Raw genomic sequence first — 15,922 nt, 5'->3', positions numbered from 1 at the left:
GGATGACCTTGCAGCCTCTGCGACGTGGAGTGGCACTGCCCGATTGCCCGCAGCTCCAGAACATTGATAGACAGGCATGAATCCTGTGTCCGGCGACCCTGGGCCGACTGGATGCCCAGAAGCCCCCCCCCCCCAGCCAGACAGGCTGGCATCCGTTCCTTCCTCTCCGTTGGACGGTGATCACAACGATTTCCCGGACCAAAGGGCTGGAGATCTCAGCCACCAGAGAAACGAAGCCCTGGCTAGACGACTCACCTGGATTTGACAATCCAGGGATCTTGGAGATTTGTCCCACGTGGACAGGATCTCTTTCTGCAAGACCTGAGTGTGGAATGGAGCATACGGAACCACCTCGAAAGTGGCTACCATGAGGCCCAGAACTCGCATGCAAAAAACGTAACGATGACCACCTGCGGAACATCAGTAACTGCACCGCAGAGTGGAGAGTCTTGCTTGAAGGAAGACTCTCGCCTTTGAGGGAGTCCAGAATCAACCCCAAGTACTCCAGGCGCTGGGCCAGCAGCAACACCGACTTCTGGAGATTCAACACCCAGCCAAACTCCTGAAGAGTCTGCATGGTGATTGCCACAGCCTCCCTCAGTTCTGAGGCAAAAGCTGCTCTCGGGAGGAGATTGTCCAGGTAACCCAGGATCGCGATCCCTCGTCTCAGCAATGCCAGAATCGGAGCCAGTACCTTGAAGACCCTTGGTGCCGATGCCAAAGGGGAGGACTACAAACTGGTAGTGCACGTCCCCGACCACATATCGCAGGAACCTCTGGTGCCTGACATATGGGGACATGCAAGCAAGCTGTATCCTAGGCCCAGGCCTAGGGCAGCACTTTGCAGTGGGGCAGCACGGAAAAAGTCTCCTCCGGTATGCGGGCAGCCAGCATTCTGCAACTGTGGGGGGGGGGCCCCCCCCGCTTCTAATTTTGACTGTCCCATCATCCTGGACCACAAACCTTCCTCACTGTGCTATATATGTTTTCTGCTGCTGCACCATTGGCATGGTTATATCTTCTTAGTCCTCTCCATAAAATTATCAGAAATTTGTTTACAGTAGAACTATAGGCAACACTTATTTTTTAAATTTTGGATAGAGTAGGGGAGGGTTATAGCCCGTCCGTTTATTTTTTACAATCCCTGTCCCATTGCAGATATTTCCCTTCACTTCCTGCCCCATAGCCATACAGGAAGTGAGAGGAAATCTGAGCAAATTAAGGGAACCATTGCCCCCCCCTACCAGGCCATCAAAACTAGTGTCCCCACTCAAAAATTTCAGGGCGGGTCTTAAACAGCAAGGTGTGTGGCCTTGACAGGAAGGGGTGGGTCATATTTAAATTAGGGGGTGCACGAGTTTAGTCAGGCCTAGGACAGCACAAAACCTAAATACACTACTGCATGCAAGTATGTGTCCTTGATGTCCAAGGATGCCAAGAAATCCCCATGATGAAGTGCAGCAACCACAGAATGAACCGATTCCATCCTGAACCTTTACAAAACAATTGAGGGCCTTGAGATACAGGACCGGACGGACCCCTTCCTTCGGGAAGACAGATTGGAGTAGAATACATGAAACCTTTCCAACGTCGGTACAGGCACTATCACCCCATGCAGTAGCAAGTCCTGAACTGCCCCAAACAGGGCCTCCCAGCGAGACAGGAGATGAAGGTTGGAGGGAAAAAAAAAAAAAACCTGTCTGGCGGACAAGAAAAACTCTCGTAGCCTGACAAAACCAGCTCGCAGACCCACTGGCCGGAAAAGTCCACCGGTCTGCAAACTCCCAAAGGAGACCCCCCCACCCAAGAGTCGGGCAGGGGTGAAGCTTTATGCGGAAGCCGATTTGTTCGCAGGCTTGCGATACCAGGGATGCTTTTGTCCCTCAGCGGGCTCCTTGTTGGACTGGGAATGCTTGCCCACCAAAACGGGCGAACGAAAAAGCTGCTTCTGAGCGGAAAAAAAAAAAGGGCCCCTGCCTACGACATGGCTCCTTACCCTTTCTGGACTGTGGGAGCAAAGTACTTTCCCCCATTAACATCTTTAATAATGTCATCCAGAGAGGCACCAAACAGCCTCCCACCCTGGAAGGGCAACTCCACCAACACTTTAGATGTCTGGTCCGCAGACCAACACCTCAGCCAAATCAGCCTACGCAGCACTACTGCTGATACTGAGGCTCTAGAAAGAAAAGGGGTCGTATCACAAATATACTTAAGGCCTTGCACCAACTGGTCTGCCAGTTCCACGCAGACTGGGGAAACCTGCTCCTTCCCCAACTCGCTGTGCAACAACTTAGCCCATTCCGTAAGTGTTTGACACCAGAGCCATGGTCAACACCGGCCGAAGCACCGACCCACCACCGTAAACATGGACTGGACAACCACCTCGGCCCTTCTGTCGGCAGGGTCCTTGAAAGAGGGGGACCCTTCCACCGGAATCGTAGTCAACCAGTGGAGATGTCCATTTTTTCAGGAAACTCCCCTCAAAAAGGGGTAATGCACCTCTATTCGCCTCAGGACTGAAAAGGCACGCTGCGGGCATTCCCACTCTGTAAATAAACTTATCAAAAGAAGTCAGATAAGGAAACACCTCAGCGGTGCGGACCGGCTTTTGGGACCCAAAAGGGACTGACATCTCTGCAGATGCCCCAGCCGTATCCTCTATCTTTAAGGTATCCCGCACCGCCATGATAAGTGCCCCCACTAGCGCTTTTTCCTGGGCTGAAATGGACGCAAAAGATTCTTCACTGTCTGAAAGGTCATGGTCCGCAATCTCTGCATCAGAACAGGGGCCGCCTGCCACCGCGGGGCCCGAGTCTGAATCCGGGCTTTCCCCGGACCATGGGGGGGGCGTTTACCTGCCTTGCGCCCGCACGCTTTCACCCTGGAAACAAACAATTCCAGGACCGCCGACAGAGTCCATGGGCACCGCCAATGCAGGGGAACCAGTTGCTAACACAGGGGCGTCTGGGGAAGAAGCGCCAGCATCAGACGCCATGCCTGATCCACTCTTGCCTGTCGATGTTGCCTGACCTAAGGTAAGAGACCAAAAAATGCCTACCCTCCCAGCTGCCACAGACTGAAGGGCCCCCCGCAGGACTCACCAACCCGACCAAGGCGTTGTGCTGTGCCGTTCTCCCCTCTGCAGGCGTCCAAACCACGAGGTGCTCTGTCAGTTTCATGCTGTTCCTGGCTTAAACAGCCTCCCAGCACTAGAGAACAGAAAACGTCCCCCGTGGCTACAAAAAAAAAAAAAATGGGTGCCGGCCACCTCAGAAAAAGTGCCCAAAACCGCCGGGAAAATGGCCGCGATTCTGCGACAACCATTCTCCCAGCATGGCGGCAAACAAAGGGAAAAACAAATGGCAGCACAACCTCCTGCCAGGACCCAGAGACCACCTGGGGGACCCCCGGGCCAGGTAAGTGCTCCTCACCCCCTACGCCCAGTCACGTAGCGCCCCTCGGAAGGGTAGGAGAGAAAGGTAGGGAGAGAGGAAAGAGACCCCCCTAATCGACCCCTCAGGGAGTGCCCAGCTGCTCCAGCCTGCCTAAACAAGCGGAGCCATACTTACCCCTCCTGCAGGGACTGCTGGACGCACTCTATGGACAGACCTATCTCCCGCATAGTACGGAGTGGCTGTCGGCCATGGCAACACTGACTCGGACAACAGTAGCCTGGTCATGTGTACCCCGGAGCATAAAGCTCACCGCCGCCCCAGATCAGAATGGGGTCTGTCGCGGCCGACCCAGCGCGCGGTCCGCACACACTCGATGGCCAGGCTGGGGAGACTACCCAGATCTATATTATCCAGCCTGAAACCCAGCCTGGCTGTTGATTGTAGATCACAGTAAGAAAAGCAAAAAGTTTCCAGAGAAACACTGGTCCCCACAGAGAGCCAGGTCCTTCTAGACTAGGCAGAAAAAAAAAAAAAAAAAAACTGAGCTGCTGGGAGCAGAGTGAGGGGTTATTGCCAGTAGGACCGCCCCCTGGACGGTACTGTGCTTGTTTTGCTATGTTCTGCCTAGTCCTCTCCTAAAGATGGCGATATAACCCCAAGGTCAAAATTAGAGTGCTGTGTCCGTCAATGAACGAAAGAAAAAAAAGTGTATTTGGTCTGTGTGAAAGTTAGAGTCTACAAGCTATGGTGCCAATCATTGAAAATTGATCACACCTGATGTACTGACCACCTCATTTTTTGGAGACAAGGCAGGAAATACCCCCAAATTACCCCTTTTTGGGAAGTAGACATTCCAAGCTATTTAGTAAGAGGCATGGCAAGATTTTTGAACTTGTCTTTTCCCACAATTCTTAGCAAAATGATTTTCTCTCCACAAAAGGTTATTTCTCAAACGACATATGCATACTTGCAACTACACCCCAAAAAACATTCTGCTACTGATACCACATGTGCGTTAGGTGTTCCTAGGAGCATAAATTACACATTTAACTTGTTGACTACCTATTACACTTTTGAAGGCCCTGGAGCACCAGGACAATGGAAACTCCCACAAAAGGACCCCATTTTGGAAAGTAAACACCCCAATGTATATTCTATGATGCATAATGAGTCTTTTGAACAGGTAATTTTTTCCAAAAGTTCGAAACAGGTGGAAAAAGTGACTTACGCAAAGTTGTCCACTTAAAGATATTTCCAACACATAGCAAAAATGACACCCCAAAATACATTTTGCTACTCCTGAGGATGGCGATATCACATGCATGAGACTTACACAGCTGGCCAAATACAAAGGCCCAACATGCAAGGAGCATGGTCAGGTGTTCTAGGGACAAATTACATGTCTAAATTCCTGACTACCAATCACATTTTTTGAAGGCCCTTTATATTTCTAACACATAGCATGCATATACCAAGAATTACACCCCAAAAGACATTCTGCTGAGCAAAAAGGTAAACAAAAAAGATTACCCGTGGTTTTAGTAGTGCAGTTGTCCACAGGAGAGCACTGGTCCAGACAGCAGGCAGGGACATGATCAGGACAGCAAATAGAATTTTCCAGGCAGCAATATTTTCCATAGTATGTACAGGCAGGGATGCTGTCCATATACAGTCCAAGGTCAGTGCAGAGATTTTTTGTCAGCAGTGCCAAAATATTGGTCCCGGTAGTAGGCAGGAACATAGTCCCTAGTACAGTTAGCAGGCAGAGGTGTGGTCTGTTCATGCGGCAGGCAGAGGCATGATGGCAGCAAGTCCTACAGGCAGCAGGCAGAATTAGGGTCTCAGTCAGGGGCTTCTTCCACCCAAATCTCTTTAAAGCCTCTGATCTCAAGACCCTAATCCGGGAATGAAGCGGTAGGCAGAAGCATGGTTCAATACCAGGCCAGGGTCAGTTCCGGAGCAGGCAGTGGCATAAGGGGTGTGAAGGTAAATGAAAGGAATCGAGGATTACTTTTACCATACTTCAATAATGTAGAGAAGAATGGTGACAGCAGAAACCGTCACCTATGCAGTGTCCTGGTTGGGAAGGACACTGGGGACAGGAAGTGGTGTCTCCAATTTCTCCTCTGGAGCAAACAATGCATTTTTTTCTTCACTTTTTGGCCTGTTTGGGAGGGATTTTAGCAGGAAATTGAGTGTTCTGAGTCTGCGTCGGTGGAATTGCATATATATATCCAAATTAAAAAGATAAATTGGCAAGGTAGGGTTTGATCATTGAAGTCGACGCCCCCCCCCCCTCCCCCATGAATAAATTGTGGAATTCGTGGAATCATGCTGATTTTTGGATTGGGCCATTCCTTTTTGGGGATTTCCACATAGGTGTTATTGTGGATTGAAGATAACATGTAGACATCCCTTCTGTCCCTCTACTTCACAGCCAGAATTTCCCCGTTCTGCAGACTCACTGACTCCCCTTAGCTTCATATTAACGAGCCTGTGAGAGAAGGCCTTCCTGTTCCTTCTTACGGTGCCACATGCTGAAGTCTTCTGGTGAAGGTTGCAGAAAAGGGGCAAACTGGTGTAGAAGTTAACTACATACAAGTGATAACCTTTTTTCCAGAGTGGGTATATGATGTCCCAAATGACTATACCGCTTCATCCTATGTAATCTGGGCATTCAGGGGGACGCAGCTGGGTGTCCTTCCCTTCGTACAACATGAAGGCATAGGTGTACCCTGTGGCTCGGTCACACAATTTATACATTTTCACCCAATATCAGGCCCTTTTGCTGGGGATGAATTGCTTGAAGCTCAGCCTGCCAGGAAAGTGGACAAGCGACTCATCCATACAGATATGTTGGTCCGGGGCAAATAAAGGCTGCTGGTCATTGGCATTATAAATGGAGGAACCCCATTATCAAAATATTTGGTTGTGGGCATTACTGCTGGGTCCCATATTGAATCTAATGCCCCCCCCCCAAAAAAATAAATAAATAATCTTAATCTCCTCCACTGGTAGGTCTCTAGGGATGGGAATAGGATGTTGGGTTACCCTATATGAATTGCTGTGCATATAGATTGCACTGGGCCACAATTTATAACAGGTCCTCAGTAAAAATAAATCTATTTGAGCAAAATTCTGTTCACCTGGACTCCTGGCAGGGCCAGACTTGGAATAAAAACCAGCCCTGGAAATCATTTCATACCAGCCCCATAGCATCATTATACCAGCATGACATTTTCTTGTTCATAAAAAGGGAAAACCATGCATTTGAAAGCACATTTGAAGAGTATTCTTCTCACCAGTACCCCGTCAGTGCAGCCTCACCAGCACCCAGAGAAAAAAAATCCAGCACATTAATCCTTCTCCTGCATTTCACTCCGCACTGTGCTCAGGCATCAGTTCAGTGGGCGGCACCTTCATTCTTTCGGCTCACAGCAGTTGTCCCGCTGCCCCCAGGCATGTCACTCTGCAGGAACCAGTTCAGTGGGCAGCTCTGCGATCACATTGTAGAAAGCAGCTGCTGCCACTGTTTCAAACTGAGGCAAGCTCCTAGCCCAAAGCGGCCCAGAGCAGAGGGAAGCTGGCCTACTGGGAAATTTCCCGCTAGGGCAGGTCGGCCCCGACTCCTGGCTGGGCAGTGAAAGGGAATGTTCGCTGCTCCAGTTAGGAGAAAGCCACATGGGGTTCTGAAAGGCATAGGGAAGGCTGGCATGGGTCCTAACCAGAAAGCCTTTGTTTGGCAGGCACACTACCCTCAGTCTGTCAATGTCACACTGCTTAACACTGGCTCGTAATCAAAATCAGAGTCTGAATCCGATAGAGAGCTCCCTGTTTCTCGTCGGTTGCACTTAAATAGTTAGAGAAAATGTATATATAAATAGAAAATTATATATTTTTTGAAGACCTGGTGGCGATGAGCCTGCACAGATGGGCGCTAGTGAGCCTGCACCAATTAGCTACACTGATGGGTGCTGACGGCACTGGCAGCACTGATATGCGACACCAACGGCTCTGGCAGCACTGATACACAGCACGGATATTGAAGATTATTATTAATATCTTATATTGTTGTATCTCAGAGGCGTTTCCGGATGAATAGCATTGGTGGTCAAACTGACTTAAAACAAAGTGAGTTTATTGTCACACAATTGGCATCATAAATACAATGTAAAAAAATAATAGTTCAGTTCAGTGTGGGTAAAAATATAGAATAAAAGTTATAAAGCTGTAATAAGTTTATGAAAGCATGTGTGCTTCATGGATGCGGTGTCTCCATGCTGTCTTGTGTGTCGTCCAAGAAGAAGCAGGAAATGACGTTCTGAATCTTCTGGCAGAATTGACAGCTGCCCCAATTTTTCAAAGTGTCTTGTGAGCATGTCAGTGTCATCTATCCTAGTGACAGTGTGAGTGTGTGTGTGTGTGTTTCTCTGTGTGACCTTCAATATGGAAGCATTGGCTTTATATGTTACATGTGAACGTCATAACCTCACACCAACTTAGAACCTTGTATGGCACATTCATTTCTGCTAACTTCAGCAATATGCTATCCAAAAGAAGATTCTAACTCAGTCATATATGGCATACGATTGACAAGCCCACATGTAACACTTCATACTTGAAGTAATGGGCTGATCATGTAATGTCATATAACCAAACATCTATATAATATAAACACATTATCAACTTTACATTAAGTTACTATATATTAATACTTAATATAACTGGAACTTCAAACTAATCTAACTTAACAGAATATAATCCACAATGTAAATTCCTTTAGCTACGTGGACATGTGTCTATTTTTGTCTTCTCATGACATTCTATACCAAGATACCTTAAATGTCACACTCAAATTGGCTACACCAGAAAAATCCAGCAAAGCTGAGCTTTAGATGAAGAATCATGTCAAATCAATCGATCAAGGTCATTCACACATACTCTATTATGATTAATCATAAAACCATATATGTTTTGCAAGCTTGCCATGAATATAATATAACACCTATAAGTGCCGAATTATGAATAATATTCTAACAGACATGCAACACTGACGGCCACAGACACTAGTAAACCAACAACGTTGCAGAAAACTCTCCGTTCACAGCTCTCCTTCCTCACTTGCAGTCCGTGTGAGGGAAGGAGAGCCAATGAGAGATCTCACATTTACATTTGAGATCACCTGAGAAACCACATGGTAAAAGGCCACTGCAATTGGACATTTACTATGACCTGTGATTGGTTGTGTCCAAGGGACACAGCCACAGTTTTTCCCTGATGCATGCCCGAGGGGGTGCGCGGGGAGCATGTTCCTGGGAGGACATACATGGACACCCTCCCAGCAATTAAAGCCCGTGCTGTAGCAGTCCTTCGGTTATAGCACAGCTGCTAACTGGTTAACATCAGTTCTAGTCAAGTTAATGGAATCACTCCTAAAAAGTATTATCTTAAAAACACAACTTGCTGGACCCAAAGCTGATCATGGCAGACTAATTTGATTGAATTTGACTATTACTAATGTTTTGGGCCAGGGTGGGGCTGTGGACATAGCATATTTTGATTTCAGCAAGGCATTTCATAGTTCCACATAATGCTCCAATACAACAGTTGTAAAGTGGTTGTAAAAGGCAGGTGGTTTATCTTAATGCTTTCTATGCATGAAGATTTAAAAAAAGCCTTCAGTGGGTAGCAGCCCCCAAATACTTACTGGAGCCCCATCTCTGTCCAGCAAGGTCCTTGTGTGTTGGACAGACACATGGAGCTGCAGCTTGGCTTGCCTCCATAGCAAGCTGCTTGCTGCAAGAGCACTCAACAGGAGGGAGGGGCCAGGAGCACAGAAGAGGAACCCGAGAAGAAGAGGAGGATCCAGGCTGCTCTGTGCAAAACCACTGCACAGAGCAGGCAAGTATAAAAAAAAAATTTTTTTTTTTTTTTTTTTATAGAAAAAAACAGCAATAGATCAGAATTTACATTCACCAACGCTTGGGTGCTTCAGTGGATATGCAGGTCACTAAATGATAGATACAAAAGTGTGGTTCATTCTGAACAGAGACCAGTCACTAGTGGTGTACCATAAGGCAGGTTTATACTCTGTAGTTCTTTCCCAATGTCTGGGTTTCAACACAGTAGATCTCATGCATACATTTTCTACTTTTTCACTTTTCCTGTACACTGTTCCCCCACTCTGCAGCTTTTGGTGCATTCATATCTTTCTACACAAAAGCTTTTTATTTTCAATAATTTTTATTAAAGTTTAAAACAATACAAAATGGAGATCGTGGTATTGGAATCAACAGTGCATAGCATGTATATATTAGGTAACAGAATACAACCACATGCAGTCCACCACCTTTTTAACCAAGACCGGATATTACTTAGTTACCTGCCGCATTCATTATAAATCCTGGTTGGGATTTCTCTAAGTTTGTTATGTGGTTGGACATCTGTGTTGGGCTTCTCAGAACCTGTTCTCATAAAGCAATCTTATAATATGGGCTACAGGGTGCCCTCTCCACACCAGAGGACGCCATCTGCCCCAGCAGATATTCAGGGCTTTCCTGCACACTGTAGACGGGCCACCCCTGCCCAATGTGTATGTAGGAGTGATAAATCTCCTCAGGGGTACAAGACAAGGTATTAGCTTAAACACAAAAGTGTCATAAGTATCAAGAAAAACTGTGCAAAAATTACTAAACTGTGAGTGAATCACCTGTGAGGTGAAATGGAAAAAAGTGCAGAGCGTTCTAAAGTGCATATAAAATCGCATATACAAAAAAGTATATATATCATAGATATCTATATCTTAAAGGTATCTCTATGTATAAAACAAGTGCTTGGGGAACCAAATCCAATGAAATTAGTGTAGGAGAAATATATTAGATGATCCGCATAGACAATGATCAAAACACATATAAAGTGAAACCTGAGAAGGTTAAAAAATATATAAAAGTATGGAAGAACCTCTGTAAATGTGCAAACAAAGTTCAGTGAAGGCAATAAATGCAAAACTCTTCAAAAGGTGTATCACCATAAAAAATATAAGTTAAAAAACAGTCAATATTTGAATTCTTTGGAAAAAAATATATTGCAAAAACAGTTCTAGGCGTGTGTCCCACTAGTAAAGGAGAAAAGTAGTCACAGCTTTCACCCGTTGGTGTTCTGACCTTCACTGCACCCCCACTCGTGTGTACACTTACCGGACTGCCTAACCCCTGCAGGGGTAAAAGGCATATGCAGACAGTCCTGCGATGGTAACACCGGAAAGTGATCCTCCGCTCAAGGGTGCTGTATCCTGCTCCGGCGTGAGGTCAATCCCAATGACAGGTATCCGTGTGAAGTGAAAACAGAAAACACTTCATAGTGTGAATCCATAAAAAGGTAGGAATTTTATTGAAAATCCATAAAAATAAGAATAAGAATACAATCCATAAACTGGAACTAAAAAACAAAGCTAAAAACACTGTGCAGAGAGCCGGCTAACAGCCGCGGGGCAGCGTGGTGAGGCATGCGTTCCACCGCCCGACAGCTGAAAGCGGAACTGACACAAGCTGGAGGAGAGCGGTGCTGACGTGTGCGTATCACGAGGCCACGCCTTACGCGTTTCGTCATCAAGACGTCATCTGAGGCGCGGCCATCTTGGTGCTCCACACATTTAAATAGGGAAACGGAGGTGCCACTCTAGCCAATCGGATGTTTGAAAGCCGCCCCTTTATCTACCCATACAAAACCATCCGAATAGCTGGTCTGGCGCCATCATGTGCTAGAAATGTATAATGGTTTTTGGGCGCCTCCGTTTAACAAAAACACAAAGTAATAACATGAGTAAGTCTGGAGAGTAAACAATCAACGAGGGGATGCTACCTCATAACAGATGCAATTATTATTACATATCCCAACATTGTGTAACTCCAAATACAAAGGGGAAACAAAAAAAAAAAAAAAAAAAAAAAGGGGAAGGGAATGGAAGTACAACACGTATTAATAAAAATGTAATATTAAGGACGTGTTAAAATGATATTGTGATAATTTGTTGTAAAAACTATATATTTTGATATAAAAAATATATATATATATATATATATATATATATATATATATATATATATATATATATATATATATATATATATATATATATATATATATATATATATATATATATATATATATATATATATATATATATATATATATATATATATATATATATATATATAAATATATAAAATAGGGGGTCTCAAAAATTCCTGTTAATATATAAACAGATCAAAAGGATGTAATATACCAAAAAAGATTTTTGGTTGGGGGCAGCAATAATACATGTAAAAATACAAATCCAAATCCACAAAAATTACATATATAATATATGCCTACATGGAGAACATCTCATATCATAATCAAAGCCTATAGAATATTAAAAATATTTTAAAAAGGTGTTCAAAAAAATCTACATACATAACATTGATTGAAGGCCTGTATTCTAATCTATGGTACTAATTGGATTCATAATGACAATGGGAATCCAAGCAAAATCTATGTGAAAAATGGGAGGATATTGCACCATGATCACTAGTGGGAAAAAATATAATAAAGGGCCTAAATACTAATTCGTTTGGAGGGATACAGAAAAGATCATATACAGTACAGGGGCTAACGTACTAGTAAAAATAGTTAAAATGAATCTAAGTGGAATTGCAAAGGAGAATATATAGGCGAATATGTAAGACACACAATTAGACAAATTGCAAAGGAGTTGCAAAGGAGAATATATAGGCGAATATGTAAGACACACAATTAGACAAATTTCTAAGGGTCTCTCCTTCATCAGTCTTGGTCAGTTTCTGTATAAGCTTTCTATTCTCTACTTTGTAATCGATCCTTGTCTTACATATTCGCCTATATATTCTCCTTTGCAATTCCACTTAGATTCATTTTAACTATTTTTACTAGTACGTTAGCCCCTGTACTGTATATGATCTTTTCTGTATTCCTCCAAACGAATTAGTATTTAGGCCCTTTATTATATTTTTTCCCACTAGTGATCATGGTGCAATATCCTCCCATTTTTCACATAGATTTTGCTTGGATTCCCATTGTCATTATGAATCCAATTAGTACCATAGATTAGAATACAGGCCTTCAATCAATGTTATGTATGTAGATTTTTTGAACACCTTTTTAAAATATTTAATATTTTTAATATTCTATAGGCTTTGATGATATGAGATGTTCTCCATGTAGGCATATATTATATATGTAATTTTTGTGGATTTGGATTTTTACATGTATTTTTATTGCGGCCCCCAACCAAAAATCTTTTTTGGTATATTACATCCTTTTGATCTGTTTATATATTAACAGGAATTTTTGAGACCCCCTATTTTATATATATTATATATATATTTTATATATATTTTTTATATCAAAATATATAGTTTTTACAACAAATTATCACAATATCATTTTAACACGTCCTTAATATTACATTTTTATTAATACGTGTTGTACTTCCATTCCCTTCCTCTTTTTTTTTTTTGTTTCCCCTTTGTATTTGGAGTTACACAATGTTGGGATATGTAATAATAATTGCATCTGTTATGAGGTAGCATCCCCTCGTTGATTGTTTACTCTCCAGACTTACTCATGTTATTACTTTGTGTTTTTGTTAAACGGAGGCGCCCAAAAACCATTACACATTTCTAGCACATGATGGCGCCAGACCAGCTATTCGGATGGTTTTGTATGGGTAGATAAAGGGGCGGCTTTCAAACATCCGATTGGCTAGAGTGGCACCTCCGTTTCCCTATTTAGACGTGTGGAGCACCAAGATGGCTGCGCCTCAGATGACGTCTTGATGACGAAACGCGTAAGTCGTGGCCTCGTGATACGCACACGTCAGCACCGCTCTCCTCCAGCTTGTGTCAGTTCCGCTTTCAGCTGTCGGGCGGTGGAACGCACGCCTCACCACGCTGCCCCGCGGCTGTTAGCCGGCTATCTGCACAGTGTTTTTAGCTTTGTTTTTTAGTTCCAGTTTATGGATTGTATTCTTATTTTTATGGATTTTCAATAAAATTCCTACCTTTTTATGGATTCACACTATGAAGTGTTTTCTGTTTTCACTTCACACGGATACCTGTCATTGGGATTGACCTCACGCCGGAGCAGGATACAGCACCCTTGAGCGGAGGATCACTTTCCGGTGTTACCATCGCAGGACTGTCTGCATGTGCCTTTTACCCCTGCAGGGGTTAGGCAGTCCGGTAAGTGTACACACGAGTGGGGGTGCAGTGAAGGTCGGAACACCAACGGGTGAAAGCTGTGACTACTTTTCTCCTTCACTAGTGGGACACACGCCTAGAACTGTTTTTGCAATATATTTTTTTCCAAAGAATTCAAATATTGACTGTTTTTTAACTTATATTTTTTATGGTGATACACCTTTGAAGAGTTTTGCATTTATTGCCTTCACTGAACTTTGTTTGCACATTTACAGAGGTTCTTCCATACTTTTATATATTTTTTAACCTTCTCAGGTTTCACTTTATATGTGTTTTGATCATTGTCTATGCGGATCATCTAATATATTTCTCCTACACTAATTTCATTGGATTTGGTTCCCCAAGCACTTGTTTTATACATAGAGATACCTTTAAGATATAGATATCTATGATATATATACTTTTTTGTATATGCGATTTTATATGCACTTTAGAACGCTCTGCACTTTTTTCCATTTCACCTCACAGGTGATTCACTCACAGTTTAGTAATTTTTGCACAGTTTTTCTTGATACTTATGACACTTTTGTTTATAAGCCAATACCTTGTCTTGTACCCCTGAGGAGATTTATCACTCCTACATACACATTAGGACAGCGCCAATTCCCCTGTTTAGAACAATTTCCTAGCTTGGATTTCACCTCGGTGATTTCCACTTTTAAGGGGGGCAGCAGTCCCGTTTTATTTATTTCCTAAGCGCGGAACTTCTGTTATTCATCACCCCTGCCCAATAACACCAGGACCACAGAAAGTAAGAAGAAATAGGAGGAAAAGGGAGGGGGGGGGAAGCATAAGAGGGAGGGGAGGGTATGACTCCACGCTCTGCGTTACTTCCCCCAAGAGACCTCCTAATCAGAGAGTGTCCGGGGGTCACTTGTCAAGTAACCGATCCATGGATCCCATATTTTTTAAAAAGGGTTTCATTTTATCCTGCACAAATGCTGTTAGTTTCTCATTTAACATAATCCATGAAAGTTTGTTTAAGTTGGTCAAACGGTATTGCCGCTGACTTCCAGTTTTTAGCTATTGTAATTTTGGCCGATACAAAAATGAACAAAAAGGAGCAGTCTTGATTTTTAGAGGCTTCCACAATCTTGCAGCCTAGTAGCGCATGTTTTAGGGACTTGGTCAGGTTGATCTGGGTAAGGGAGTGTATGAAGTTATAGATCCGGACCCAGAATTTCCGTACCTTGGGGTATTGCCACCAAATATGGAAAGCTGTCCCTTCCTGACCACAGCCCTGCAAGCATTTTGATGATGCCCCAGGAACCACAAATGCTTTACGTCACCATTTATGATGGTTTTACACATCATGGTACCTACCATTGATTACAATACAGCTAAACATGTGTCTCAGATATTTTTGAGTCACTGTTGTGCACCATCAGCAGGGACCACTTCATCCCTCTGGGAAGTTTTGGGCTTGCCTAGCCCCTTCCACCACAGCTCCCAGGAGAGACTTCTGTGATGGTTCTCATCTGTCCAGCACTTTGTGTGGACATTATGAGCACATATGCAAGTAGGGGGATGTCGATTTTCTCTCCTGGCCTTTCCTGCTCTGTTTTTGTTCTATACCCCCCGTTTTTGGGCCAAACATCAGATCATATTGGTCTTACATATATTTCTCTACAGAAACTTGGTATGCATCTGCTCCTGATGAGGCAGTATTAATCCCCCGAAACGTGTAGAGCTCATTTAAGATGCGTCTTAAAGGCCTGTTGTATTTTGCGTCATGCAATTGTCTTTATGATTATTATGGAGCAACATTGGCTCACGTCATTACATTTTGTGCAAGGTCATGTTATTCTGCTATATAGTTAGCATTGACTGGCCTATGGTCACTTTACGAGTTAAACTCTTCATTCAAGCATGTAGCCAAATTTGTTATGCTGTATGTATTCATAAAATAAATGTTTTGCAAATCTGGTTCCTTTCATGTGCCTCATCCAAAGTTCACTTCCTCATTGCTACCACAAGGCTCTGTACTCGAGACTTCTCTATTCAAATCTATATAGAAGTGATACAACAAAGTTTGTTGGCCAAGGTATGCCTTTTTGGTGATGCAAAGGTTTGCAATAGAGTTTAAATCCCTGGGAGGTATCCAACATGGAAGATTGGTCAAAGCAGTGGAAAATGCAGTTCAATGTATCTAATTGTAAACTAATGTCCAACATTGGAGGTACAGTGTTGGCCAGCACTAGAGAGGAAAAAGATTTGGGGAAACTCATTTCAGATGATTGCAAAATG

General features: G+C 43.6%; 1 protein-coding gene across 1 annotated transcript in view; it reads right to left on the bottom strand.

The window, feature by feature from the left end:
• CAPRIN2 (caprin family member 2) overlaps window positions 1-15,922 on the bottom strand; it is a 108,691-nt gene that overhangs the window by 70,702 nt on the left and 22,067 nt on the right. The window lies entirely within an intron of this gene.

The sequence above is a fragment of the Aquarana catesbeiana genome, linkage group LG03 (assembly GCF_042186555.1).
Source record: "Aquarana catesbeiana isolate 2022-GZ linkage group LG03, ASM4218655v1, whole genome shotgun sequence".
NCBI lineage: Eukaryota > Metazoa > Chordata > Amphibia > Anura > Ranidae > Aquarana > Aquarana catesbeiana.
The sequence above is the reverse complement of the archived record's forward strand: the minus strand, read 5'-3'. Positions and strand labels throughout refer to the sequence as shown.